This window comes from Lontra canadensis, unplaced genomic scaffold, assembly GCF_010015895.1.
Source record: "Lontra canadensis isolate GAN:19392208 unplaced genomic scaffold, GSC_riverotter_1.0 scaffold42, whole genome shotgun sequence".
Taxonomy (NCBI): domain Eukaryota; kingdom Metazoa; phylum Chordata; class Mammalia; order Carnivora; family Mustelidae; genus Lontra; species Lontra canadensis.
The window spans coordinates 10246554-10273886 of record NW_022631036.1 but is presented as its reverse complement, the minus strand read 5'-3'; the positions used below and the strand labels follow the sequence as shown (position 1 = coordinate 10273886).

At 38.7% G+C, this 27333-nt stretch overlaps 1 protein-coding gene across 6 annotated transcripts in view; it reads left to right on the top strand.

Annotated features, from left to right (window-relative positions):
- Positions 1 to 3276: 3276 nt before the first annotated feature.
- Positions 3277 to 27333, top strand: part of LRFN5 (leucine rich repeat and fibronectin type III domain containing 5) — a 244815-nt gene continuing 220758 nt past the window's right edge. For all 6 annotated transcript variants that reach the window (XR_004384231.1, XR_004384232.1, XM_032871214.1 and 3 more), the window contains exon 1: positions 3277 to 4345. The gene's annotated coding sequence lies outside the window, so the exon portion shown is untranslated. The remainder of the gene's footprint in view (positions 4346 to 27333) is intronic.

Here is a 27333-nt window from a genome sequence, read left to right as displayed (position 1 = left end):
CTGTTCTATGAAGAATTTGTTTGGATTCTTAAAAGTTTACATAGCTGATTAATGCCAACAACAACCATATAGGCAAACCAGAAATTGCTCTCTCTCTTCCCTTCAGAGGCCCTCTTTCCTCTGAAGGAAATAAAAATAAAAATTACCCTTTGTTAACTCTGAGATCCTTTGGGAAAAAGTATCCTATCCTCTCCTTGAAAGTCTTGCCACCTTCTACTGACAACCCAGTAAAACAAAGCTTTCTTCTCTGTTGGCAAACTCTAATCAGCTTCCATAAGAAGGAAAGGAACAAAAACACTGTATGTGGAGAGTGAGAGTTACAATACTTTACCAGTGAGTGCTTTCTTGAAATGAGATAAAACTGGGAAAGTAAAGGAAAGCACTTTCAAATATAATGCATAATGGTGCAGAAAGGCTAAACTAAAAGAAGAGAGGATGTTTTTATGAGCTTGATAGGGCTTGAAACATAAGAGAAAGAAAGGAAGAAAGGAAGAAAGGAAGAAAGGAAGAAAGGAAGAAAGAAAGAAAGAAAGAAAGAAAGAAAGAAAGAAAGAAAGAGAAAGAAAGGAAGGAAGGAAGGAAAAAGAAAAGTTATTTAGTCCAGCTATGCAAGGTCTTTTGATTTCTCATTCAACATCTCCCTATGCTTTCGTCCCCAGGACAACTGCAAACCTTTACTTCCCGGACTTTAGCGGTTCCTATCAGCTCAGCAGGGAAGGGTGGCAAGTGAGACAATCCTTAGGGAAAAAGGAGTCACCCCCGCGTCCTAAAGTATTTGGAAGTGCTCACTCGCAGCTGCTTCACAGTGGTCCTGGTGCAACTCCGCCGCCCTCCAGTGAAGTCCCCGAAGTGGCCAAGTTTCAAGTGAAACGGAGATGGGAGCACACTCTATCCCTGTCCTCGGGGAGTCCCTGGACTCGGTTCGCCGCAGGTTCTTGCCGTAGACTTTTCGGAAACTCAATTCTTATACTTCGGAGGACAAAAAGCCGGAGGGGAAGCAAGTGGCGGTTTTAGTGGAGACTCGCCTGGACTGTAGCGGTGTCCCTTTGGTTTATTTTGTGAGGTTTCGTCGCACAACCCTGTGCTGTGTGTTTGACGCTCCAGCTCTGGAACTCGGACCGTGCGGCCCCGCGCGGACTCCGCGGTACTCCTCCCCCCACCCAGAGCCCGGGACCCGGCGCCGCCAAAGGATCTAGGAGAAAGAGGCACAGCAGGAACTGCAGCCCCGAAGCTGTGCTCCTTCCGAACAAAGCAGCGGCAAGGGTTGCGCGGATTCTTAAACCCCGGATCGGACTTGGAGCCCAGGGGATGTAAAGGGAGAGCAGAGCAGAGGAAGGAGACGAGAGCAGTTTCCACCTCACTCACTCCACCCTCGGCTTCTTTCCCCAAAGAGGCGGCTGTGTGGTCCTGCCTATGCGTGGGTGCACGTGTACGCGCTTGGGTGAGCTCAGTGGGTGCGCTCCAGTGCGAGTGTTTGTGCATTCGCAGGGCAACGCTAAAGCCTAGGAGAGCAATATGGGTAGCAAAATTCTATAGCACTCATTCGAGGGGGCCACTGACACGTGGCTTTGCCAGGTAGCCCAGGAAGAAGTCCTTCCTAACCAGCTTCCTCCTCTGCAACCCGCAACTCTACCTTTCTCTTTGGGTTCTGATGGGTGTCTGGGCCAGCCGAGATCGGAGCTAAACGAGGAGGGGGCCTCCTGGGGCTGAAGACCGAGTGCTGAAGAACCCTCCAAAAAGAAGTGAAAGGCTCCAGTAGAAAGGCTCAGCGCAATTTCACTGGGGGTTCCCGGAAGGAAGCTTTTTCCAGACTGGAAGGAGTGAGGACAGGGTCTAGGAGGGACGCTCCAGAAGTTGTGGCAGAGTCGGGAGAAATGCCGGCCCCTGGACCCTTCTCCGCCAGGGCCCGGCCTAGCGTTCTCCCCACCACCCTTCTCTTTGCTACTTCAGATATGATCTCTTTCCCACTGACTTTAGTGGTCAGGCCTGGCTGATGTCAACTACTGGGCTTGCTGTCTGCCCTTGACATACTAAAATGAGACTTGGAATGCCTAAAGCTGAGCTGTATTGTTTCTCAAATATATGTTCTTTTCAGCTTCTTTTCCTATCTGATTAGTAAGAGAAACACTACCTACTACTACTAAGGGGACCCCGGATGAGGCCATCGCGGGTGACAGAGACCTCAAGTCAGCAGCCCTCCGTCTCAAATTTTCCTGGAGGTTATATAGCTAATGACTTTTCCCACCGCTGTTAGCAGTCGCAGCTTGACCCCGTAACACTGCATTATCCCGTAACCGTGGAGGCTGTGGGTGGTCCGCAAATTTCTCTTTTACAAGACGCTGGGGACGCCTCTAGAAGTTAGCCTTTAATTTCCAGATTTTCCGCCTTCTCCCCTCCCCCTCCCTGCAACGCCCCCGCGCTTCCCCTGCCTGGAAATTTCCAGGCACCTCGTGGACCCTCTCCTCTAGCCCGGGGTTTATGAATCTCGAGCATGCCCGGCTCGAAGGCGCGAAGGTAGAGAGAGGCACGGTGGCCCCAGAGGGGGTCTCGCCTGACTCTGAGTCTAGGAGGCGAGGTAGCTCCCGTCATTGCGGCGAGGGCTGGGCGCACGGTGGCGCGCCCGCCGCCGCCGCCGCGGCCGCCTCCATGCTGCAGCGCCGGACGCAGTCCTTCCCCGCGGGGCGGCTGCGGTTGCCGGAACAGGCTGCCGCGGGGAGCCAGGGACCCGGGCCCGCCCGGGTCTCAGCCTGGGACCTGGGCTTGAAGCTGCACGCCTGAGCTGCAGACTAGCACCGGCGCGGCGGGCAGCGGGCGGGGCGCTGTGTGCAGCGGAGCGCAGGGAGTCGGCCAGTGTGCAAAGCGGCCCGAACTGAGGACTCGTGTGTGTGTGTGTGTGTGTGTGTGTGTATGTGTGTGCGCGCGCGCGCGCGCGTGTGGGTGTGCGTGTGTTTGCGCGTGTTTTTCCTTTTCCCTAGAGGATGTGAATGGCTTTGCAGCTGCTTGCTCCCTTAGGATTTTTGACTGTGGAGCTCTGGGCTGTGAGCACAACCCACCCATATAATCCATTTTGCACGGTCGGTTTATATCAAGAGAAAAAAGCGCAACTGGACGGGGGTGGGGCCGACCAAGGAAACCTTCTGGAAATATAAACACACATTCACAAGAGAGGAAGAATGAAAGACCTGAAGAAATTTTCATAACCTTCCCGCTGGCCCTTCTGTTTTCCGAAAAGATTCTGGATCTTTTCTACCTTTTGAAGTTATCTTGGCTTTTTTTTTTTTTTTTTTTTTGGTAAGCCGCTCTCCAGCTAGCTATGTTTGTGTGTGTATGTGTGTGTGTGTGTGCGCGCGCGCCTCTCTGATGCATTTGACTGTCTTTTATCCAACTGCCCAGAAGCAAATGTTAACTCGTCGGTGCCCCCTCGATGCCCAGGTTCTCGAAGAGCAGGAAGGACGCCCAGACCCATTTTCCTGGCTGGATTCGGAACCGCTGCCTGGCTGTGGACCCGTGTGTGTGCATCTCTTTACCCAGAGTCTTGGAAAGCTCCAGTGTTAACTTGCTTCCAGGTACATGACAAGGTCACCAGAGGGTCTTGTAGCCGTCTTGTCTCCGTGCATCTAGACGTTACTGTTTTGGCCAGAAGAATATTTATGTTCCAATCCACATCATCTGAAGCCAAAAGTTCAGCCCTTCGAGCTGGTTTCTGTACAAACAAGGTAACAAGGATTGCTTTTCAAACTGCTTAACAAAATCCCGACTCTTCCTCAGCCCTTTCCCGGCTCTCTCCTCCTCACCAAAATGTCACCAGCTCTTGAATTACGTGGATTTGGGTTGGAGGAGAACTTGAAGGAAACGTGATCAAAAGGCGATGCCAAACCACTCTCTTTTCTGCCTGTGGTCCGGTGGGCATCAAAGCCGATCGTGAGAAGGACCGGTCCCCTCCTTGTTTCTCCCTCCCCGTGCTGTGCTGGATGTGCGTGTGCAAGAGTGAATGCGAGTGCGCGCGCGCCTGTGTGCGAGTGTGTGAGTGTATGTGTGTTTGAGTGTGTCTGTGTGTGCGTGCGCGGCCGCCCTGCCTCTGCCCGCTCCCCGGGCGCAGAAACGCGGGTTTCATGGGGCGATCGCCGCGGATCCCCCACCCAGCGCGACCTGCGGGCAGCGGCGGCAGTGGCAGGAGCCGCCTTTCGGACTCCCTAGGATGCGGGTGCTGAGCTATGGCAAAGGGCAGCAAAGTGACGAGCGAGACCCGCGTACGACTGTGAAAACCACCTGGAGCCACCTTGCCGGGATTGTACCTGCGGGCAGAAAGTCCTCCTACGACCGTCTTTTCCTCTAGAGGCACCAGGTAACAAGCAAATGACTACCCCCCTCACCCAGTTTCCTTCTGATCTTGTTTCTAGTGTCTTATCTGCATTGCAGGCTACTTTACTTATTAATGTTTCGAAAATCATTAGGAAGGGCTGGATATCCAAGGGTGCTCCATGATGTTGTAATAAAATTTCTAGTAGGTGGGATATAAATCTATACCTGAGCACTTAATCTAGCAGTGAAAGCTAAGGGAATATGGATACGCTCCACCCTAAATGATGATATTGGAAAGCTAAGCATGTTGAACCTGTCTGAAGATGCCAGAGATTAAAATTCCATGTTTTCTTCAGGTTATGGTTGCCACGGACCATTTGGTATCCCACACTCCCCAGACTGTGGAGTGCAAGAGGGTGTTTGGTTTCCACCCATCATTTCAGGCAAGGATCATTTTGACCCTTCTCTGCCTCTGGTGCCAGGTTGTTTTCCTTTCCTTATTGTTCAGGAGCTTGCCAGATCCTTTAGTAGTTGTAAATTACGCATCTGGAGACTTTAATCTGAAATGGAGTTTTCTTGGAACTTGCTTTGCATGAAAAGGAATTCATTGTCACGGGCGTGTGTGCTGAGATATGGTATTTAACTGTGAGCGTTTGCTTAGATATGGCAAAATAGATCCATGAAAGAAGTCATTTTTATATCTGTAGGAGCAAGGCTAAAATCACAACCACCATCCCAATACCATCTCCAGCTATATTGTCTCCGTTGTGGAGCGTGTGTGGGCATGGTTTGTTTCATTGGTTTTGGTTTGCTTGTTTCTGTATAATATGTATTTTGAAAATTCTTGCCAGTGCATTGATTTACAAGGAATAGGGTGGATTTGAGACTGCCTAATTAACATATTGGGTCTGATACGTTAAAACGGAGATTCCCATGGCTGGCAGAGTCAGAACAAATTTAAGGAACTTCCAAAGCCCCTTACCCTTGCACCTTAATTCTCTTATTTCCCTTTTCTGTCACCTCTGCGTCCCCCTGCAGAAATTTCACTCCTTTCTCCAGAGCATTCGGATTAAGAAGATAAAGCACTTGCAAAGTAGTCTCATCAATGTTTTATTCCATAGTGAAGGCGGTCTGAATAATTCAGCTAAGGAGTGCTCGTTTGTGTCCTGCCTTCGGTAGCTGCCTGCTGGGTGCACCCAGCGGAGGATGTGGCCCGGCCGAGTGCAAAGCGCCCTGCTCTTAGAAGCAGCGACTGGAGATGCGCCGGAGGTTTCTCTTTGCTAAAGAGGCTTAGAAAGTGTCGGGGCGCTGCCTCTTTTTCTCTGCTTGCTGCGATTCTATAGATATCCATATGATGGCATTTGCAGACTACAAGCTGGCCACTAGCTAGCTGCTCTTGCGGTCCCTGCGCGTTGATGGCCTTGACTCCTCTGGAGTATGGGCTCGGCTGCTGCTGCAGCCCTCGCAGGCTGGTGGTGCTACAAGGCCGTATATGCAGCGGGTTTGGGGGCTGGGCTCCGGCATTGCAGCTGCCAGGGCCTCCTTGACACTTTTTGGGGAGGGGCGGGAGAGCTCAGCAGACCCCCTGGCAGACAGTAGGCGCATCATGGCTGAGGTGGCGGCCTGGATCTGAGAGGAAGGAGGTGGAGAGAGACGGGTGGAGGGCAGTGAGGTCCTGCCTGACTTCCTGCGCCTGCAATCCTCCACCCCCTTGTAAATGAATATTCAAGAACACAGAAGGAAAGCTGACTGCAAAAACGCCTTGGTACTCAAATATTGCATGATTTCTCAGGATTCAAAACCTGAAACTAAGTGTGTTTTTCCTAGATTTCCATGTTTTCCTCTCTCTTTCTCCCTTCTTGCTCTCCTGGATTTAATTAGGTCATTCATACTCTTGCTTTATCTCCAGTTGGAATACCACTGAAAAGACAACTCCTTCCCCCACCCCTGTGCCCAATAAACCTGAAGGCAGTGAGGGCCACTCTTCAGGTAGATTTGCTCTGTAAGTTCCAGCTCTAGGGAGAACCAATAAAGGGTACAGAGGGTAATTCGACTTTAACAGTTAAGCAGATCCACACTCTGCTCTCTGTAGACTCAGAAAGAAAAAGGTACTGCCTGAATGAAAACTAAAAATAAGTGGGAATTTGGGAGGAATTAGGTGAGGGTTTTTCCTTTCTTTTATCTTCTTTTTAAGTTAATGTATTTGTATTTCCCCCATCACTCAGCAAATCCTGGTAGAAAACTGATTGGTGTGTAGTAACAATCTCACAAAGACATTTCTTTGTCCCCCAAATTTCTCTAGAATATTATTACAACAGAAACTATATCATACTCATAATATTTGTCAGCAAATAAGGCATACCTCTTTAGAGGGTAACCCAAGAAAGAAGGAATACTGGTGCAGATATAAGTACCTAGAAAAATTATGGGTTTTCTCCATCTCCCTCTTCATTTCACTTTCTGGCCTTTTCTCTATTCTGCAGGTTAAGTCTTGTCTTTGTGTCCTCATCCTGGGGGAAGGCAAAACAAATGCATTAACTGTTTGCTGAGTGCTTAGAAGCCTAAACGTAGATCATTGTGTGGTTCATCTTTTAAAATGCCATTCATTTGTGCAGTTGGGAGTGTCAAAACCAAATAGGCCTCCTTGCACAGAGTTTCATATACAGAAGTTGCTTAAAAATGGATATTTCTGCCTCCCTTCCCCTCTTCCTTGTTGGAGTGACAGAGGTACACAACAGATTGTCTGAAGATCTGAGTCCACTGACCTTGTACTTAGATGGAGCTGGCTTGTCTCACTAATGGGTTAAGACTGTCAGGTGTTAATAGGAAATTTCCCAGCAAAATGTTCTTTCCTTTTAGTCTCTCTTGTGCTTACCAACAAGAGGGGCAGAACAACAGGGCCGTCCGGACACCCATGGGAACTGATGTAAGGCTTTAGGCAGGTGGAAAGAACTTGCCACTTGACTTCTGTCCCCCACACCATTTCTGTAGTCACTTTTTCCTTTTCTCTTTTCAAGAGGAGAATGACCTTGAGCAACACCAGTCCTCTGTGCTTCACACACCTCTTTTCCTTCTCAAAATGTGATGTATACACAAATACACACACGGGCCTCACTGCTTCAGTTTTGAAATCTGAGACTCCTGTGTTTGAGTGATTTGGGAGGGGTTCATTAAGATATACCTGTGGCTAATACCAGCCAGAGGTTATTTTTTTTCCCCCTTTTTTCTCCCAAGGGGATAGCAAAAGCTGTGGTCACCTGAAGGAAAATTGTCCTACCTTTATGGCCTCTTCCATAATTTTTCTCTCCTCTGTCATTAAATGCATTCTTGGAGTTAAAGTGGCATCTGGTTATGGCATTGGTGTTTAAGTGACCATCATAGGTTATATCTGCTTTTCATCTTTTCCTCAATGACCATCAGTTCCCTTTTGTTCATTTAAACCAGTGTTCTGTTTCCTCTTGCTGCTTGAAGCACTTTAGGCTTGGTAGTTTTGCTGAGTTTTCTAGCTGGTGAAATTAGGACCTTGCTTTCTGCTGATACTATTGCTGTGTTGTTTTGTGGTTGGGAGTGAGATGATTGCAGATACCTAACAATGTCCCTGCCTCTATATAAAACTACCATGTAATAAGCTCTATATCAAATCTATTCAGTTATTTTAAGAGAAAATTACAATGAATAAGATTGTTAATAAATATGTGCCAATTTTGAGGTTGGAGTAAGACGACTTAAAACTTTCTAGTGGCTTTACTGGCTAATCTATTAACTCATCCCAGTAATTATTATTTTTCATTTACTTAGAAAAGTAACATACTGGCATTATTTTCAGAGTTTTGTGTATAGGGCAATCAGTTCTAACTTTCATATTTTATTGAAGAATAAATGTATGAATATAGGCCTTTTAATAAATAGGCTATAAGACTAACAGGTAATTTTGCTACATCATTCCACTGACACACATGTGCATAGCTCTGCCTTGTTAATAAACCTTGAAAGGGAGGCCGGTTGTCATATTTCTACAGCCCACATTTTTATTCCCATAGCGTCCTTCAGTCAGTGAGGACTATTTAAAACCTAAGGCAGTAATAATTTGTCCATTACATGGTGTGTGCATGGTGAAATTAAGAAGAATTACATTTATCAATATTGAAGCTATTCTGGTTAGAAGTGAACAATTTTTGTTATGCCCTATCCACATAAATTGTATGTTATTATGAAAACTCCAGTTTCATATAACAAGAGATAGAAATATAAAAATTTAATTCAAAGAGAGCTAATGTCATTTTAAAGATTTTCATCGTAGTATTCTGATAGATACTGTTCTGACAGAACGCTTTTTACTGAACTATGACATAATTGAATACTAATTATGAAGATGGTTAACAAGTGATAGAAAATTATAATGGAATTACATGGTTACATAAATGCTCTATCATCTTGCTGATACCAAGTAAACCACATGAAAAGGCTTTATGATTAAACTGCAAGCTATATCAGCAAGGTTTCTCAGAAATTGGCTTTGATGGCCTATGTTTATTAAGTTACAGACTTGGTCACATTGGAAAGAAATTATGAATTGATTAATTTGTGTCTTCCTAGATAATATATATTTTTTTATAAAAGAAATCTTTCTAACCCTAAACCTCATGTTATTTCTTTTCTTTGTGGGGAGCATATATGAAATTCATTGCTTAAAAAAAAAAAAACAACCTTCCAAAGGAATATTTTGAATTTGATGTTATGAAGAACAATTATAGAATCACCATTGGATATTGAATCTATTTTAGATTTTATAGCAGAAAGGGTCTAGAAAAGAAGTAGTAAGACAAACATATAAAGTTGTAGGATCTTTTTTTCCCAACTCTGGAAGCAGTATTTGAATTCTTGGAAAAAGGCAGAAAGAAAACACTGATTAATTCAATATATACTCAATCAGTACTAGTGCATTTAATCAGAGATTGTAGCCAAAGAAGAGTTGTTTGTATTACTCTATTTTTACTTTACTCTGTGCAGCTCTTTTGAGGAAATACTAAAGAGACCTAAAGGTGCATTTCAGTAGCTCTCTGCATTTCATTCCCCATTTTGACTTATCATTTCCTGTCTTGAAGTAGGTTTTCCGTGAATCTTAGTGGTGTTGCTTTCAAAGTTATAGGATATTTGCAATAAAGTGATTTATTAGTGGGAACATATCAACTCTGTTATGAAAATTTTCACTTCTTTGGAAATATAGGCTGTGGTATTTTCTTAGTCATTATCCCTCTTTTTATTTTTTCAATGGTATTAAAATTAGGTTATCAAATGATTTATGTGGATTTGTATAACAACATTAAAATACATATGATTTACATGGCAATATTGAACACTGCACAGAGTAGTACATCTTTTTTTTTTTTTTTACGTGGATACTGTTATAGCCGTTCTATTCACAGATACTTTAAAGTGCCTCATTTAATAGAAATGTGCCTACCTTTACATTGAAATTTAGGGGTTATTTGCCATGTAGGATAGGATATTTGCCATGTATTGACTGTTCAAATGTCAGGCACTTTAACAATTTATAACTAGACATTGAATCCTGACCTCAGGGAACTTATTTTCTTAGTAACAGGAAGGATGTAAACAGATACATAAGCTTGAAAGTAACTGATTTTTTAAATTTTATTTTGATTTTTTTTTTTTTTTTTGCTTTGTAGTAAGAGAGAAGACATTTGGAAATTGTTACTGTGTTTTATGGAGGTTGATATTGTGCAGTAGTTAGAAGCATGAACTTTGGGATTTCACAAACCTATGTCTTAGGCTTTGTAACTTTGAGCAAGTCTTGTTACCTCTCTGAGCCTCAGTGTCCTCACCTATAAGATGAACCTAATAATAGAAGACATTTAACTGCTATCGTTACCATCATCATTGCCATCATCATTGTCATTTCATCGTTAGCTATCCTGAGGGTAAAGGAGAAGACTAAAGGGGTAGTAATTGGATGATGTCAAAGCCTATTCTTGGGGTCCTAGACCCTCAGGGCTCTAGGGTATGCTAAAGCTCATCCAAACCAAGGACCACACAGTCCACTGTCTTCAGAGGCCAAGCAGATGTAAATCTTAAACCCAGGAAATCTGGCTGGGCTTAAGAAATTATAGGTTGAAGGATCTCTGCTACACTGGTGAGTGCATGATTTATCCAAGACATTCAAATTTAAATTCATTTCACCCCGTGATTGGTCTAGCATCATAAAACATCTGGGTTATTCTGACGTCTGTTCAAATTTAAATTTTATCTAAAGCATCCCTGCCAAGTGGTCATCTTGACTGAACTTGAGTACCCTCAGTGATTCTAAAATCACTCCACCTAAACTGGATTATTCCATTTTATATAGGCTAATTATCAAATTTATTTTTGGAGTTGAGCCAAGCATCTGACATCCTTGGCTTCTAATTAATTTTGATATGGGAGGAGGGATACACAATAAGTCTAATTCCCAATGACAGTACCTCAAATATTTAAACTGAGTTACTTGAGATGCCCAAACCATGATTGTTTGCTTATGATTAAACATAACTAGACCTGGGTGCCTGGTTGGCTTAGTTGGTTAAGTGTCTGCCTTTGGCTCAGGTCAAGACTGGGATCCTGGGATCTAACTCTATGTTGGGCTCCTTGCTTAGTTGGGAGTTGGCTTCTCCCTCTCACCCTCCCTACTCCCATTCTTTCTCTCTCTCTCTCAAATAAATAAATAAGATCTTTAACCAAGAATAAATAAATACATAAATAAACATAACTAGACCTAAACTGATTTGGGATGGTTTTCTATGTGTCATGATTTCAAGCCCTTTACGTTTTATACTCAAAAAATATTATCTATCATACATCTTTATCACTACCTCCAGCTTGTTTGTCTCATGTTACATGAAAGTGTGATAGCAGCTCCAGCAAACCACACGGGTTGACTAGCATAGCATCGAGCAGAACCATTTCCTTGCTTTTGGAACAGAAAAAGCAGGTACATGCTATGCTGTTAATTGTCCATCCAGCAGTCATGTCACACTTACTATTTGATCAATGCCTTCTCTCCTTTTGAGCCCAAACAAGGCATTGGAGTTCTTTACATATACCTTTAAGATGCTACAACTCATCAATCCAAGTTCAGTGATGAGATTAAAATTATTTTCCTTCTTTGCCATTCTGAGTCGAGACACTAGTGAAGATATCTGAGATTGGGGCACCTGAGTGCCTCAAATGGTTGAGCGTATGCCTTTGTCTCAGATCATGATCTCCAGGTCCTGGGATCGGGCCCCATGTCTCAGCTCCAAGCTTAGCAGGGAGTCTGCTTCTCCCTATCCCTCTGCCTCTTCTCCTGCTTGTGCTCTCTCTGTCTCTGTCTCTCTCTTTCAAATGAATAAAAAAAATCTTTTTAAAAAAGTCTGAGTTCACTTTCACATCATATTTCTCAGTTTATAAACATTCACATTGTATGATTTGCTCATAATGGTCAAATTACTTAATTCTTCTCCACTAAGTACTGAGAGAAAAAGTAAATTATAAATATTATAGTGGTATTCATAATGTATATGAGAAACAATGAAATGGAACAAGACAAAAAGAGTGGATTTTCATCTTATCTTAAGGTGATGGAAGGATCTGGCTGCATCTTGGGTTCTCTGATCTAGGAAAGAATGACTCAAGACTCACTCTTTGATTCTTTTAAAAGCATTTATTCGTCATTTAATGCATGCTTCCCTATTCGGCTAAGTAACTATTTCTCCTTTGAGACATAAAAGCCAAATGGCATAGAAGCCACTCTGGGGAAGCTGTGATCTAGAGTGAGAACCAAATGTTCTCTCAGAGGCACAACCCTAGTCCTGAGTCAGTCTTGATGATACTCTTACGTCTTTGCCTCTTAATCTACCCTTAAACCTAGATGATACTGATTTCTAGAATAGTTACTAAGTCAGTTGTGTTACCTCCCCCATAATTGAATAGAATTACCTCATATGAAGGCTCCCAGCAGTTTCTCCAGCCTCCATATGAGGTCACCTGATTCCTAATAAGGGGGAAATAATCTGAATACAGAAGGAAATGACAGTAAAACTCCCTTGACCTCGTGTCCTTGCAGGATGAGTCTTGGTTACCAACATTCTCCATAACCTTGAATATTATTCTTTTTAGGCACCATGTTTAAAAATGTTTCTTTTAAAAGTTTTACTTTTAATGCGAATACTAATAGTTATTAAAATTGACACACAATTCTAAATAGTTAACCTTTTCTTAAAGACTTCCTTCTGGCCTTTGTTCTATATGTTAGTGATTGCAGAAAGCCCTTAGGGACCAATTCATGGCATGTTTAAGGCAGTTTGTACTGATAGGAAAGTTTCCCCCAACTTTTCTTTCCTGTCTGTGTACGATTTTTCGTTGATTTTTTTTTTCCCTTTGCTCTCCTATAACAAACTTTCAGCGGATGTGTTTTCTTTTTTAATTCAGCGATGGGAACTTATTAACAAAATGACAAGTTTGTTAGATATCTTTGTGAACTAAAAGCCTAATGATGAATAACATTCCAAGATCTCACCTGCTAAGGAAAGCACATGAGTTTTCCTTCATGTATTTTATATGGAAAGTACTGGAAAATTCTAATATACCTTGGATAATAAATATAATAGATGATGATCATCATAAGTACATTTTCTGAGTATATTCTCTGTGCCAGGTGCTGTTGGTTTTTACCTTCTTCTAATCCATGCAATGAACCTACAATTTAGGTAGGATTATATTCCTTTCTTTGGAGGAACAAGTTGAGGCTGAGGATAGTTAACTCACTTATCCATGAGTATATGACTAATAGATGATAGGGCTAAAATTCAAATTCAAATATTTCTGATTCTAAAGAGGGTGCTGTATCTGCTATATCTAGGAGATTTTTATTCTCATCTGCCTCTTAAAGCTGTTTTCTGTTGATAGTTACAAAATGTGTTTTTAACCTCCTTCAAGGAGTAGGGCCATCCTTTGGATATGCACCTTATTCTTAATTTCTTTTTCTTTATGGTACTCTATGTATTACCATATTTTATGTCTGGAAGTCTATGAAAGGCTTTACAGATACCTATTAGGGGATTTGATAGTTATTTGTGTGGAGAAATATTTGATCTTGGGCCTGGGGTAGAAGTATATCCTAAACTTTTTTTTTGCTAAACTAGACTGTCTGATTTTGGGTGATTTACTCTTCTAATTTCCAATTTCCATCTGCAAAAGGGAATTGCAAGCCAGCATAAACTAGCTGGTATTTCTTAAATAACTAATGAATAATTGTTCCCTGTAACACTTTTCCCAGTACAGAAGAATCAGAGAATTCTGTAAATGTTAGGATCAAATGGAACTTGGAGATCATTAGTGATCATTTATCATTGAAATGTTTGCATTTGTCTAATTGTGCTCTGCATTCCACTTACCTATTATCCCTGTTACTATGTTATTTATGCTGCTGTGACAGTCATTAATGAGCGCTTCAATCTTTACCCCCCAGTTACCTCCTTCCTTTGAGACAGGGCCAGAAAAAAAGTCAAATAACAAACTCATTTTGTCATCTTGAATCCAGATTTCTATGCTGTTATTTTGATGACAGAGGGGTCTGGCAGTCAGTCAAAATCTCATGCTTAAGTATAGATACATTTGTTGGCAGAACAGACCTTTTCTAGATTAAGCCCTGTGGTGTGTTCCCACCTGTGATTTACTTTCTTACTTCCTCTGGTGAATTCAGTATGGCCACAAATTCATTACAGATATTCCCATCAAGAGTAGATGTCTGTTTGCTTTCCCCTTGAATCTGGACAGGCCTTGCAGTTTGCTTTGAGCAATAGGTGTGGCAGAAGTAATGTGGTACCATTTCCAAGCTGAATCCCAGAGATCATACAGCCATCACTCTTACCTTCTGGAAAAAAATGTTACCATCATGTGAAGAAGTCCCGGGTCCCCTGCTGGAAACAAGTGGTCCAGCTGACAGCCAGAACCAGTGGCAAGACATGCAAATGAGGCCTCCTTACATCATCCAGATACAATTGAGCTTCCAGGTAATTATAGTCACAAGAATGACCACAAATGAGGCCAGCAGAAGAACTAGCCCGAACTCATAATCTACAAATCATGAACAAATAAAATGCTTGTTACTTTAAGCCCCTAAATTATGGAGCAGGAGTAGATAACTAAGACACTCTTCTGGGTAATGGGATATAGCCAGCTATTATGCCTATTTTGGAAGACAGCCCTGTCTCTCCCTCTTTCTCCTTTCTTTAAAAAATATCTGTTTATTTATTTGCGAGAAAGAGAGTGTGTGCATGCTCATGAATGGGGTGCTGAGCATGGAGGCCAAGGTGGGGCTCCATTCTCAAGACCCTGAGATCATGACCTGAGCCAAAATCAAGAGTCAGGTGCTTAACTGATTGAACGACCTAGGTGCCCCTCCTCACTCCCTTTTTTATACTGTCAACAAATATTTGTTAAAGATCCACAAGATCTAGGCATGCTGCCCCCATCCATGGACTCATGGACTTTTGAAGAAGAATACATTCCTTTCTTAAACTTTTGGAAGTATTTGCTGGTTCCTCAAATGCCTCAGATTTCTTCAAATTTCCTTTTCCTAAGGTGTTTACTAACATGGCTGAAAGTACATGGGAATTAATTGTGATTTGCCTATTTATGACTGTACCTACTTATCCCTGCATTAGAGAAGCTTCTCTGAAAGGGCTGTCCTCTTATGCTAGAGATCATGCCATCCACCTAAAGCCCAAGGGAGAATTTATCTTTGTTTCTCTAAGTTGCATTTTGGGCTTGGTTTGGTTCAGAATGACATTTTGTCATTTCTCCAAGATTTTATTTTACCTTCTAATTATGTTTCAGTGACTCATATTTACTATCCATTTCTTTTGTAAATTGAATCTAGATTGCACAATTACTTTATTCTGGGACTTCATACACCCTCATTTTATTTAATGATGTTCTCATTTATGTACCAAATTATTCTACAGGCATTTGACATACTGTTACAAGTATAATAAGGTGCAGAGTGTAGACCATGGGGCAGTATAATTATAATTGCTTCATAACTTTCTGATTATTATTTATTTGTGAAAAATACATAGTTACAAAATGAATGCAGTCAAATTCATTGTTTTTACTTTTAGTAAAAGAGATACATTTGTGAAGGGATGCATGGGAATGCAAGTCACATTCACCTAAATATTTTCGATGGAGGTGTTCCCCAGTGGATTTGAACATCTTCCTGGAATATATCAAATATGAACTATTTTATTTACATTTTCTTATTGCTATATATTTCTGTGATTTTAAAGTTTAATGTAAGGTAAAAGTTTAATGTAAGGTAGGTAAAGTATGTTGTAGTAATCATTTGAAATTTCTACTAGAGAATTCTAAAATAACAATACATATTCTATCTGATGCATGTTGCAATGTACATAAAAATTTACTTTCTTAACATGATGTGTATCAATTTCCAGGATTCCATCTGCAGACTCCAGAGTGAGTATAGTGTCTCAGCATGTCCCCTCGCTGGTCACCAAACTTGTAGGAGAGGAAAAATAATTTTCTCTCTACCCTTCAGTGTTCTCGGGTAAAACCACCCCCTACTTCCCCTACCCCCCACACCCGGTATAATAAAAATACAGATTAACAGGAGAAAAACAGAAATTTAACAACATGTATACCTCCTGTATACATAGAAGATTCCCAGGAAAACTGAATAACTCCTCTAAATGGCCCAAGCCATTACCTTAAATACCATCTCCTGTTATTGGCGGGGGTGGGGTGGGGGGGTGGGGGGTGGGGAGGTGTTGGAGAGGAGGGGAAGCTGGTTGGGGGAGATTACCACAGAAAGCACAGTAATGATTGTTATGGGTATGGCTGTTATGTAGATTGTACCTCTTCCACTATTCATAAGAATTTTCAGAGATTTAGTTAATCCTCCTCTCCCTGGTACAGAAAGGAAGACACCCTTACAAATGGAGACTTCTCTTATAAATGTGAATGTCTGCTACAAAAGGGTAACTTCTACTTGGTTTTTAGAGGCTTTCCTTTGTCTGCTATTTCTAAAAAATTATTAACCTAAATTAATCTTTATGCCAGAGGCATATTTTGGGGTGGCAAATTCTCCCCTTCCTTGCTTTAAGATTTCTTGGCAAGTTTTGTTATTTTGGGGTAACAAATTGAAAGTGGTCAAGCCATAGTCTGACTGTAAAATATTTAAAATGATAGAGGCACCCAGCCGGCTCAGTCATGGAGCATGCAATGCCTGATCCTCAGGGTTGTGGGTTCCAGCCCCAAGTTGGGTGCAGAGATTACTTAAGAATAAAATCTTGTAAATAAATAAATAAATAAATAAAAAGTAAAAAAAAAAAAAAATCAAATGAATGGTTCTAATAAAATTTAGCTAAAGAAAATTGTATCTATTAATCATAGGGAAGTTAAATAACACCTGTAATATATATGTAAGGCAGGCTTTATTTTACTATAATAAAATAGTAAGAGATTATTCATCCACAAATACACACATCTTGTTTATTTTTATATAATACTAAATCATTATTAATATGCATGCTATATATTGTACTGCTAGCAGTTATCACACTTAAAAAGAAGATTGTGAATAAATCCTTCTGGAAAACAATCATTTTTTATTCACTGTCAAAATTTATAAGAAAGAAAATGACAATGACTGAATTTAAATATAAATTTTGAAAGTGTCAGGTAGCTTCTTTTTCTTTTCTCTTTGTAAAACAGAAATCACACAGATCCTGAATAATTGTAGCTTTGCATTTATTTTCATGGTCTGTTTTTCAGCATTCTGAAGTGTGGCGTTCTGCATTATGACTTATGCATTTCTTAAAATCATGCACTTTTTTCGATAGGACTAAGTCCATATTTTCTGATCAATTTCCTTTCTAACCTTTCTACTATAATTTAATTTAAATGTCATAGGCAGTAATAATGAACTGAGTTTTAACTGGGACAGGCCATCATTTTGTACTGATTCCCTGGTAGGCTTTCAGTTGGAAGAGGGAAGTAATAAATCCCTGGCTTGGGGTGAGCCAGGTCAGTTTGAGGGCCACTGCTTCAACGTAGGGTCAGCTCAGCTGTTCAGACTCAGCCTTCCATCTCCTTAAAGGCTCATTGCTGTTCCCTCAGGACTGCAGTGTTCCTATGGTCATTAAATAAAGAAACTTCCATTTGACAAATAAAATGGCTAAAACTAATACCTGTGGGGATTTTGAAAAAAATGTCTGTGTGTTTGGGTTTCTATTAAGTGGTACCTCAGAGAAGTAATCAAACACATTTGTGATTTTTAGGGAACTCCCAACATAATGTAGTTATGTGTATAGGGGCCCTCTATTAAATGGTTTTAATAATCAATCTTCAGGGTCTTTGTTATAAAATTCATGAACAAATTGTAGCTCTCACTCTCTAGCTTTAATTGGTAACTGTAGGCAATTATGTACTCATATTTATTTTTTTTAAGATTTGATTTTTAAATAATCTCTACACCAAACATGAGGCTCAAACTCACAACCCCGAGATCAAGAATCACATGCTCCACTTACTCAGCCAGGCAGGGGCCCCCAATATGTACTCCTATTTCTATTATATTTTCATTGCGCTGGGCAGGCTTCTTAAGGCATCATCCATTCTTTAAGAGTTTGATATTTGCCTTCATTTTAGTTTATTTCAACATAGTGGAGATAGAAACATCCCTTTGGTAGTCAGTTTGGCTAGCATATACCCTAAAATTTACTAATTATAGTGAAATCACAACTCTGCATTCTTCATTGAGAAGAAGTTGGTGGCAGCCTGTGAAGAAAATAATGCAGTGTGGTTAGCCAATGTTCCTGTTTCCTCTAGTGGAATGTGACTAGTTTAATCAATTACGTAGGCAGCAAGAGGTTCCTAAATTACCAAAAAGGAAATGGTTCCTGGCTACTATATGTAAGATATTTTAATATCAAATATCTCTAGCTTCATCTATCCAAAGTTTGAAATAATTTCATTGAGGAGGAAGAATTTCCTGTCCTCTTCTAGGTCCTTCCAGCTGGACTGAGAATCAAATTAATGTGAGAAAGATTAAAAGGAGAAAATCAAATTTAATGTTGTATGGACCAGGAATGCACACAGACATGGAAATTCCAAAGACAGCCAGGCAAAATTAGGTATATATGTCATTCTGAACTGGCGTGAAGGGGGAGGGGTGTGGAACCTCAGAGGGAAGGAATGCAGAATTGCACTAATAAGAGGAGCCGATCTTTGGTAATCAGATGTTTTCCCTGCCATATAGTTGGGTCTCTCAGATAAAAATTATCTTTGGTAATACCCTCTATTCTGGGAAAGACCTCCCATTTAGATTCCTTTGTGTAGTTAAAGGAGGGACAAAATTTTCTCATAAGCCTTCCGGGTCTGCGTTCAGCTTCAAATAGTCCACATGTTGAAGTGGCATATTTTGAGGGCACCTCAAAAAAAAAAACAAAAAAACGCATATTTTGTAAATCTTTTATGTATAGGCCAAGACATTGTGCTTTTAATCAGTCAGTGTGAACTGAAATTTGAATGACTCGTTTGTTTTCCTGCAATTAGTCCTTTTGTGGAAGTATCATTGCTATTATTTAACTAAAATCAACACTAGATTCTTCATAATTGTGAACAAGGAGGATGTAATGTAATATCATATCATTTGCAACCTCTTCAGGTGATTCTACAGAGGGAAAAACGTTGAGCTGGAAGGTTATTAGCAAAAATAGAATATAGCAAGAGATATAAAAATAGCACTCTCTCCCCTGTCTTTTTCAGTCTGAGCAGAGCACTCATTGTATGATGCTGCATGAAATCTGCAAAGTGCTGTGAGATTCACTTTTAATTGAGGTAACCCTGAGCTTTTTGAAGTATAACCAGTGACAGACCAAAGTGACATTTTGATTAAACAGCGGTTGAATTATGAAATACTGTTACTCTACATCACTGCTGGCAACCTTAATTGGAGTATAGAGTCTAACTAAAGGTACAACAACAAAGCAAAAACAAAGGAACAAATAACAGAATCATGGTACCTTTTTATATCGGTTCTCTCACAGTTCACACATACACAAAGACTTGTAATTTTCTTCATTCCATTCTTTTGTTCTTTTGTTTGAGTCAATAAAGAATGTCCTCCTGATTCTTTTTTCCTTTTTTCTTTGTCTAGTTCTAAAAATTGACTAATTCCAGATAAAAGATCTTAATTACAGTATAATCAGTTGCCAGTTTAATTTTTAATGAAGCAACTCTAAGGATATACTCTTGGCTAGTATTTGCACTCAAATTTTCCTAAGATATAGATTGCTGTATTATCTTGATCATGATTAAGTGATGGATATTTAGAGATATATTAATGAATCAAAGAGGAGAGTACAATTGCAGAGTGCTTTTCATTACAGAGTACTTCAGCATTGTTAAAGGATAGGATCAAAGTATGGCTTTGAAATTTATTTCACAGACACAGCTATGCGCAAATCAAATGTACATTACAAGAAAGTTTATTGCAGTGTAATTTATAATAGCAAAAACATATTTATAAAACACTGTATAACCTAAGTATTTATCATTAATGGGCAAGTTTCTTAATGGAATATTGTGCTGCTCTTTAAATAACTGAATTAGAGATGCCTGGTAGCTCAGCCAGTTTAGTAGCTGCTTTTGGCTCGAGTCATGGTCCCAGGGTCCTGGATCAAGTTCTGCATTGGGCTCCTTGCTTAGCTGGAAGCCTGCTTCTCTCTCTGCCTGCTGCTCCCCCTGCTTGTGCTCTCTCTCTCTCTCTCTGACAAATAAATAAATAAAATCTTTATAAATAAATAACCAAAATAGATCTATATTTGTTGATAAAGGAAGCTGTCCAATGTATATGGTTACATAGGAATAGAAGTTATGGGAGCTATAATGTTACTCTCTTTGCATAAAAAATATACCTACATGTATACAGATACACATAAGTACATATTTATGAATTAACATTCTTTGGAAGTATACATACACCCAAAAAAGTAGATGGTATTTTCCTCCAGGTAGGAGGGTCAAGTGAATTTTCAATTTTATCCTTTTATAGAGTTTGACACTTTTTTACTTTGTACATGTAACAATTCATAATAATAAGAAGCTTAAATATAAGGTTTAAATAACCATTACTGTTATAGATCAAATAAAATTAAAAATGAATATTCTAAATAATGAAACTATATGCTAGATGTTATACTATTAAATAAGTCAACAAAAATATCAATGATATTTACAGATTTTTTTATAAACAAATTGTAGAAATTTAGCAACCAAGCTTATCTAGAATATTGTTTGCACTCTTTAAAACAAACTAAATGCCTCTTAAAGGAAATTTCCTTAACCATATGAAATATCAAACAATGCTCAACTGCTTCAGAGTTTTTGCTCTGCCTTATATTGCAACTTTTTAAAAGGAAACTATAAAACTCAAGTATTTAATTTAATCTAAAGTAATAGGAAAATTTGACTTCCATGATAAAAGATGTTTCATTCTGGGTTTTAGTTAAGTTCACATCTTTATGTTTCTGAAAATTGGAATTTTGAGCATTTTGTGTTAGCCTCAGACCCCAGCACAATGTTTGCCATATGGATGAAAGATTCAATTGTTAAATAGAGAAAGAATTAACTTTTTTTCTAGAATCTTAATGTAACTTGAAGATAAAATTATGTTTTCTAATTTACTCCAATTTATTAAGAAACTAAATAAAACAAACCCAAACAGAAGTATATAGGAGACTTGTCTAGAAGATTGATAAGGAGGAAAGAAAATACCACTAAATTCCACATTAACAGAAATTAAAGTATTATTTGAATTTTGTACGGAAGTGTGAAGCTAGGGCCCCTGGGTGGCTCAGTGGGTTAAGCCTCTGCATTCGGCTCAGGTCATGATCTCAGGGTCCTGAGATCAAGCCCTACATCGGGATTCTGCTCAGCAGGGAGCCTGCTTCTGCTTGCCTCTCTGCCTATTTGTGATCTCTCTCTCTGTCAAATGAATAAATAAAATCTTTTTTTAAAAAAGTATGAAGGTAAACTTTTTTTTTTTTTTAAGGGGCCTTAATCCTGGGACCCTGGGATCATGACCTGGACCGAAGGCTGACAATTAACTGACTGAGCCACCCAGGTGCCCTTCTCCCGGCCCCTTTTTCTTTTTTCTTTTTTTTTTTTTTTTTAAGATTTTATTTAGAAGCTACACTTTTGAAGGCTATTTTATCTTCTATTTAACAAAAAAATAATTACGTAATTGCAACTATGCACATTCCTAGAGTAAGAAAAACACTCAAATCTTATCATTCCTAGGTACATTTTCAAATAATAGTTATCAACAGCATAAAATGATAGCTTTTATTTCACATTTAACTTTCACAGCATAATTCTAAGAAAATTAATTTCTTAAAATTTATTTTCCACTTTTTTTTGAGATATAGTTCAAACACTGCGTGTCACCCTTTTGAAGTATACAATTTAGTGGTTTTTATTATAATCATAAGGTTGTGCACCATCACCACTATCTAATTCCAGAAATTTTTTATCTCTCCCTAAAGAAACTCTGTATCTATTAGCAACCATTGCCTATTTCCCCCTCCCAGGAGGTTAAGTTTGTTTTTGTTTTTGTTTTTGTTTTTGGCAGGGGGTGGTGGGAAGGGAGGGTGGAGGGAGTGGGCAGAAAAAAAAGTAAAAGGAAAAAAAGTACATTAAAAACAAACTAGGGCTTTTTTAAAAAAATAATTTTCCCGAGGACCTTTTTTGTTCTTTTGAAGCATTCTTGTAGATATTTTTTTCATTTATCAAGATTTATTCTGTAAGATTCTCTTTTGTCTACACATTTTATTCTAGTAGTTATTCCACACCATTCATAGAATTCATGAAATCCTAATTTTTATAAATGAAATTGCAGTTTACTATAGATATGCCACGTGTTTGTAATGAGAAAGTAGTGATAAAGAAGTTGACAACATGGTTAAAGATGTAGCTCTGGCTATATTGATCTATCTGACCATCTATGTATACTAGTGTGAAGTGGAAAGAATAATTTCAGTGGGGTTAATTCTATAAGTGAATGGTTCATCAGTGAATATTGTCTTAGAGAGATACTTTTTGTTGATATAACAATCTTGTAATTTCAGTGACTGGAGTAAAGAATACTAGGTTAAAAGCCCTTGTGTATCAGTTGAAAATGTATATATTTTCCCATTCTAGAAAGAGAAACAATGAAATATACTTGAAGTGTCCATTTATGCAATTGATGATTGCACATGCTGTATATTAGGAGCTGATTTTATTTATTGCAGATAAGGAAGCTATTATGTTCTCAGCATTTACCATCCTAGGTTTTAGTGACATTGGACTGATACCTTATTTCAACATTGCTGAGTTAATATTTTGTTGCACAGCAGGTTCAAGCCCTGTGAAGAGACTGTTCTGTCAAGAGTGCAGCTCATCTGGTCTCTCAGTTCGGAGTTCTTGAATCTTGACTCTAACTTTAAGTTCCTTTTATCTCTCATTTCTCCTTAAGAACATTTACTTCTTTCTCACTAAGATATCATAGAACCATTTATCAGAGTAGGAAAGATGAAACAATTTTAAGCTGGTCCTCTTTTTCTGTGGTTAGGTTCTGTATCTTTAACTTACTGATTTGTTTATCCAATAAATATTTATAGATCACATTCTACACATACCTGAAATAGCAGTAAGATCTGAAGATCCAAGAGGAGACAAGAGAGACATGATTGTTGTCCTGGTTGAATGTAGAGTAGCAAGGAGAAAGATACTTTGAAATTCATGGATTCAATTTGTTGAGCACCACTTAGGTATTATGGGTCTCATACTGGTGTTGGCATCAAAGAAATAGAGTTGGTTTGCATGTGTGGAGATTGTTATGACACAGGAAGTCCAGTGTCCTCTAAGGACGTGCAAGGTGGGATCCCATCTGTCAGGCTCACTTTCTTCTGGGTCTCCTGTCAGCCCATGTTCCATGTGGATGGATAACTTGTTCTATCTGGGCTGCTGTTCTCTCTCCTGTAAATTCTCATTTAATCTATAAAGTTTTAAAATTCAAATGCTAGGCTAGATTCATCACCAGCTGTTTTTTTTTAAAAAATGGTATTACAGGATTATATATGCATGTGTGCATGTGTGTATATGATGCCATGTGTCTCTGTATTTGCAAAAAGTACTTTCTCTAGTTATTTATGAAGTATGAGGATTTTTCTGCATTTCTTTCTGTTTTAGATAATATAGACTGCTGATGACTCAAATGCTGGCTTAAAAATTTGTTTGAAGAATATTTCCTGTTAATCAAAAATGTATTGCCCTATGGTTATTTCTTCGTTTACACCATCAGATAAACTATCCAACAGCTGGAGCCGGAAATTTACTGTTCAATCGACTTTGGGCTCACTTATTTGTGGCTTACGCTGCCAAGCTATTTTATGACCTTGAAAGACTTCCCTATTACTTATTTGTAAAATAATTCCATTGTTTTACTTCAACTCGTTCTCCTGAACGTAATTACATTTTCAAAGTTTCCTGTGCATTATTTAGGTCAGAAAAATACCATTTTATTTCTCTGGATGGAATTTTCTAATTGGGTGGTCAGTATAGCTGGTACAAAATCTTGTCCAAGTATCACTAAAGTATTTGAAGCTCTAAATATTCTTAGCTATTTCATATTTCAGTCTTTGATTCTACTCTTTCTTTTTCCTAAAATATTATTTTTCTCATTATCCTCAAATTATTTATTCAACAAAATTTCCAAAATGTCCTTTTGGGGAAGGCTTCTCTGATGCCTCGAAGTTGAGGCTGTTGTAACACATCTTGGTTTCTGTACTACCCTCATAGCCTATATCCCAGGGAGCCTTCAGGTGGTTCTCAGTATTCCCATGCTAATGCAGTGAATGGCAATTCAGCATCACAGCATTTTTATTTATTTATTTTTTAAATCACAGCCCTTACACAATCTATTTAAATCATTTCCTTATCTTTCTCCCCACATATACTAGGCAGACTCTGATATCTTTGACAGCATGATATATTTAACATGTTTAAAGTTTACTTTTTACTCAAATGTCTAGAATAGTGTTTGAAATTATTCAGTTGAATTATTGAAATGAATCATTCATATATGGGTAAGGAGGTAATGGTGACACAAAACACGGGCAACAGTTTTCTCAAAAATTTTCCCCAAGTGTGTTGATATCAAGCTAAATATTTGCTATATAGTAATACTTGAAGACTTATACTAAATAAAGAAATACTGGGGAAAACCAGGAAGGACCTATATACACACTCCAAGTAAAATTAAAGAAAAAATTTTCTCTGAGTTGAATCAGTTTAAAGCAATGACTTCTTTCAGATATATAATTATCGTTCTGAATTGGCTGTTAGATCATGTAAATTTAGCAAATACTATACATGTTTATCATTTCAAAGTTATAATTTGAATTATTGACCATTTTCAGGGATTTCTGAAGGCTGCTTTTGAGAAATACATGACTTTAGAACAGATCTTTTTCTTGGATTACATTCTCCCCATTTTTTTGAGTCCATATTATTTCCTCAGAACCCAGAAATTCTAATTCCATGTTATACATTATAGTACAGTATAATATGTGCATAATAATGTACACTTGCTATGTACTGGTATATATACTAATAGTAATATATATATAGTATATATATAGTATACTAGTATATATACTATAGTGTATGTACACTATATATTACTATTAGTATATATACTAGTATACTAGTATAGTATATATACACCATATGTATAGTGTATAATAATACACACTACAGTATAGTAGATATAGTATAGTATAGTTGTCATTTACTTTCTCCTAATTCAGATGAGCAGTAATAAAATAGCGAGAAGGTTCTCATTTCTTTGACAGCATTACAATTTTGTATCATATCCCTTTGAGAGGAAATAAGTGGAAAATATATTTTTTTTAGATAGAGTGTCTTAGTCATATAAAATCTATGATTTAATCATTGGACATACATTTGTGTCCTCAGGTTTTCTTTGGTCATTTAAAAAAAGTCCTTTATATCAAGTGGATACATTTTATTTTCTTGGTATTTTTCCTTTGATATCTGTGTTATTTACCATTTTGTTTCCATCTTTTATTTTGTAAAGATGCCATGTGTCTCTGGATTCTCTTTATTTTCAACTCATTGACCTTAAATGGAAGAACAAATTAAAATCTGACTATTTCTCCTGACTTACTAATAGTTAGGGTGAATCAGGTTGAAATGGTTTATGTAAAGTTCTGGACTCTCTACTTATACTCTTCCCTCTTCCCTCTTTTAATCTATATTTATGTTCCTGCAAGATAAATCTTCCTACAGTGCTTCAGTCATGTAATTTCCCTGCCCCAAAACCTCCAGAGGTTCCCCATTGCTTATTAAATTAAATTCAAACTTGTTCTCTGACATTCATGACCCTCCAAACCCCAATAAGATTCAGCTTCTAGTCTCAACTATGACTACTCCTCTGTTCACATTACATACAGCAATAAAACTGAATTATTTGATTTGTACAGACTCTACTATCTTTTTTCCCACTCCTTATATTTACTTGGGCTTCTTTCGGGAACACTTGTTTTGTATCATTTCAGAATGCTCAGATTCAACTGATTATCCCTCAGAAAGTATTTTAGAAATCTATGTCTTTAAGACGCTTCTCCTGATTTGTTTATTCAATACATATTAATGTATTCAATATATTAGTAAAGGGTACAATGAAGGAAAGAGTTAAAGTCCTTATTATAATGAGTGTATTTATTAGGCCAAGGTGTTAGATAATAAATAAATAAACACATAAAATTACAAAATATTAAGTGCCATAGGAGTGTGTAATCAGATGTGATGGGCTGATATATTATTAAGGGTGATCAGCATATGTTCTCTTAATGAGGGGGCAGTTTCAGAGAGACTGAAATGAGTAGGGGACTAGGTCATGGAGATATCCAGAGGACCTGAGACTGAAGAATGCGAGAGCTCGTGATGGCTTGGACAGCAGCAAACTGGCTGTGTTTACAAAATAGCCATCAGACTCTGGTGGCTAAGTAGGAATGCGTGAGCAAAGACGTTAGAGAGAAGTAAGCCTTGTGAGCCAGCCCACGGATTTTGACTTTCTGCATGAAAGATAGTAATCCAAGGAGGGTTTTGAGCAGAGACTTGTCATGAACTGGTTTATTATTATAAAGGATCACTCTGCTCGCTGCCTTTGAATAGACTGCAAGGTCACAGACGGAAGGACAAGGGAGCATAAAAGGCCATGTCCATCAAGATTTGATGGTGGATTGGACCTGGATTTTGGTGTAGGAAGTGACTAGATAAGGGTTAGTTTTGTGAAATAAGGGATGATGTTTAAAAGGAGGTAAGAAATCACACACACAACAATCAGCATTGTTTTATAGACTCTCTTCATCCTCAAAGCTACCATTTCTTTTTATTTTAAGCAGTAATATCTTGTGCAGGGTTTTTTTTTTTTTTTAACTAGACTATTTATTTACATGATTCATATTTAGACCTCGCAACAACTCTACAAACTGTAGGTATTAAATATTATTGTTACATTTTTATAGATGAGGTACTTGGGAAATAGAGAAGTTGAATTATAAGAAAACATTATATATGTCTATTTTCCTGTATTCTTAGGGAAGGCAAAAAATGGCTAGGAATAAATACATCACATTGTTAATAGTGGTAGAAAAGCAGATAATTTTTCTTTGATTTATATTTATCTGTATCCCTTTTAAGAATAGGTATTGGTTTTCCTTATTTTAAAATTCCTGTACTTAGATGTATAAGGCTATTGCTTTCATAATCTAATAAAGGTTAAATGTGAAAATCACGATTTTTAACTCAATTTACCAGATTTCTAAATTTTATAAATGACAAAGTGTGGGATTTACACTTAGACTTGATTTCAAATTCTATCACCTTGAGCAAAAAAACATA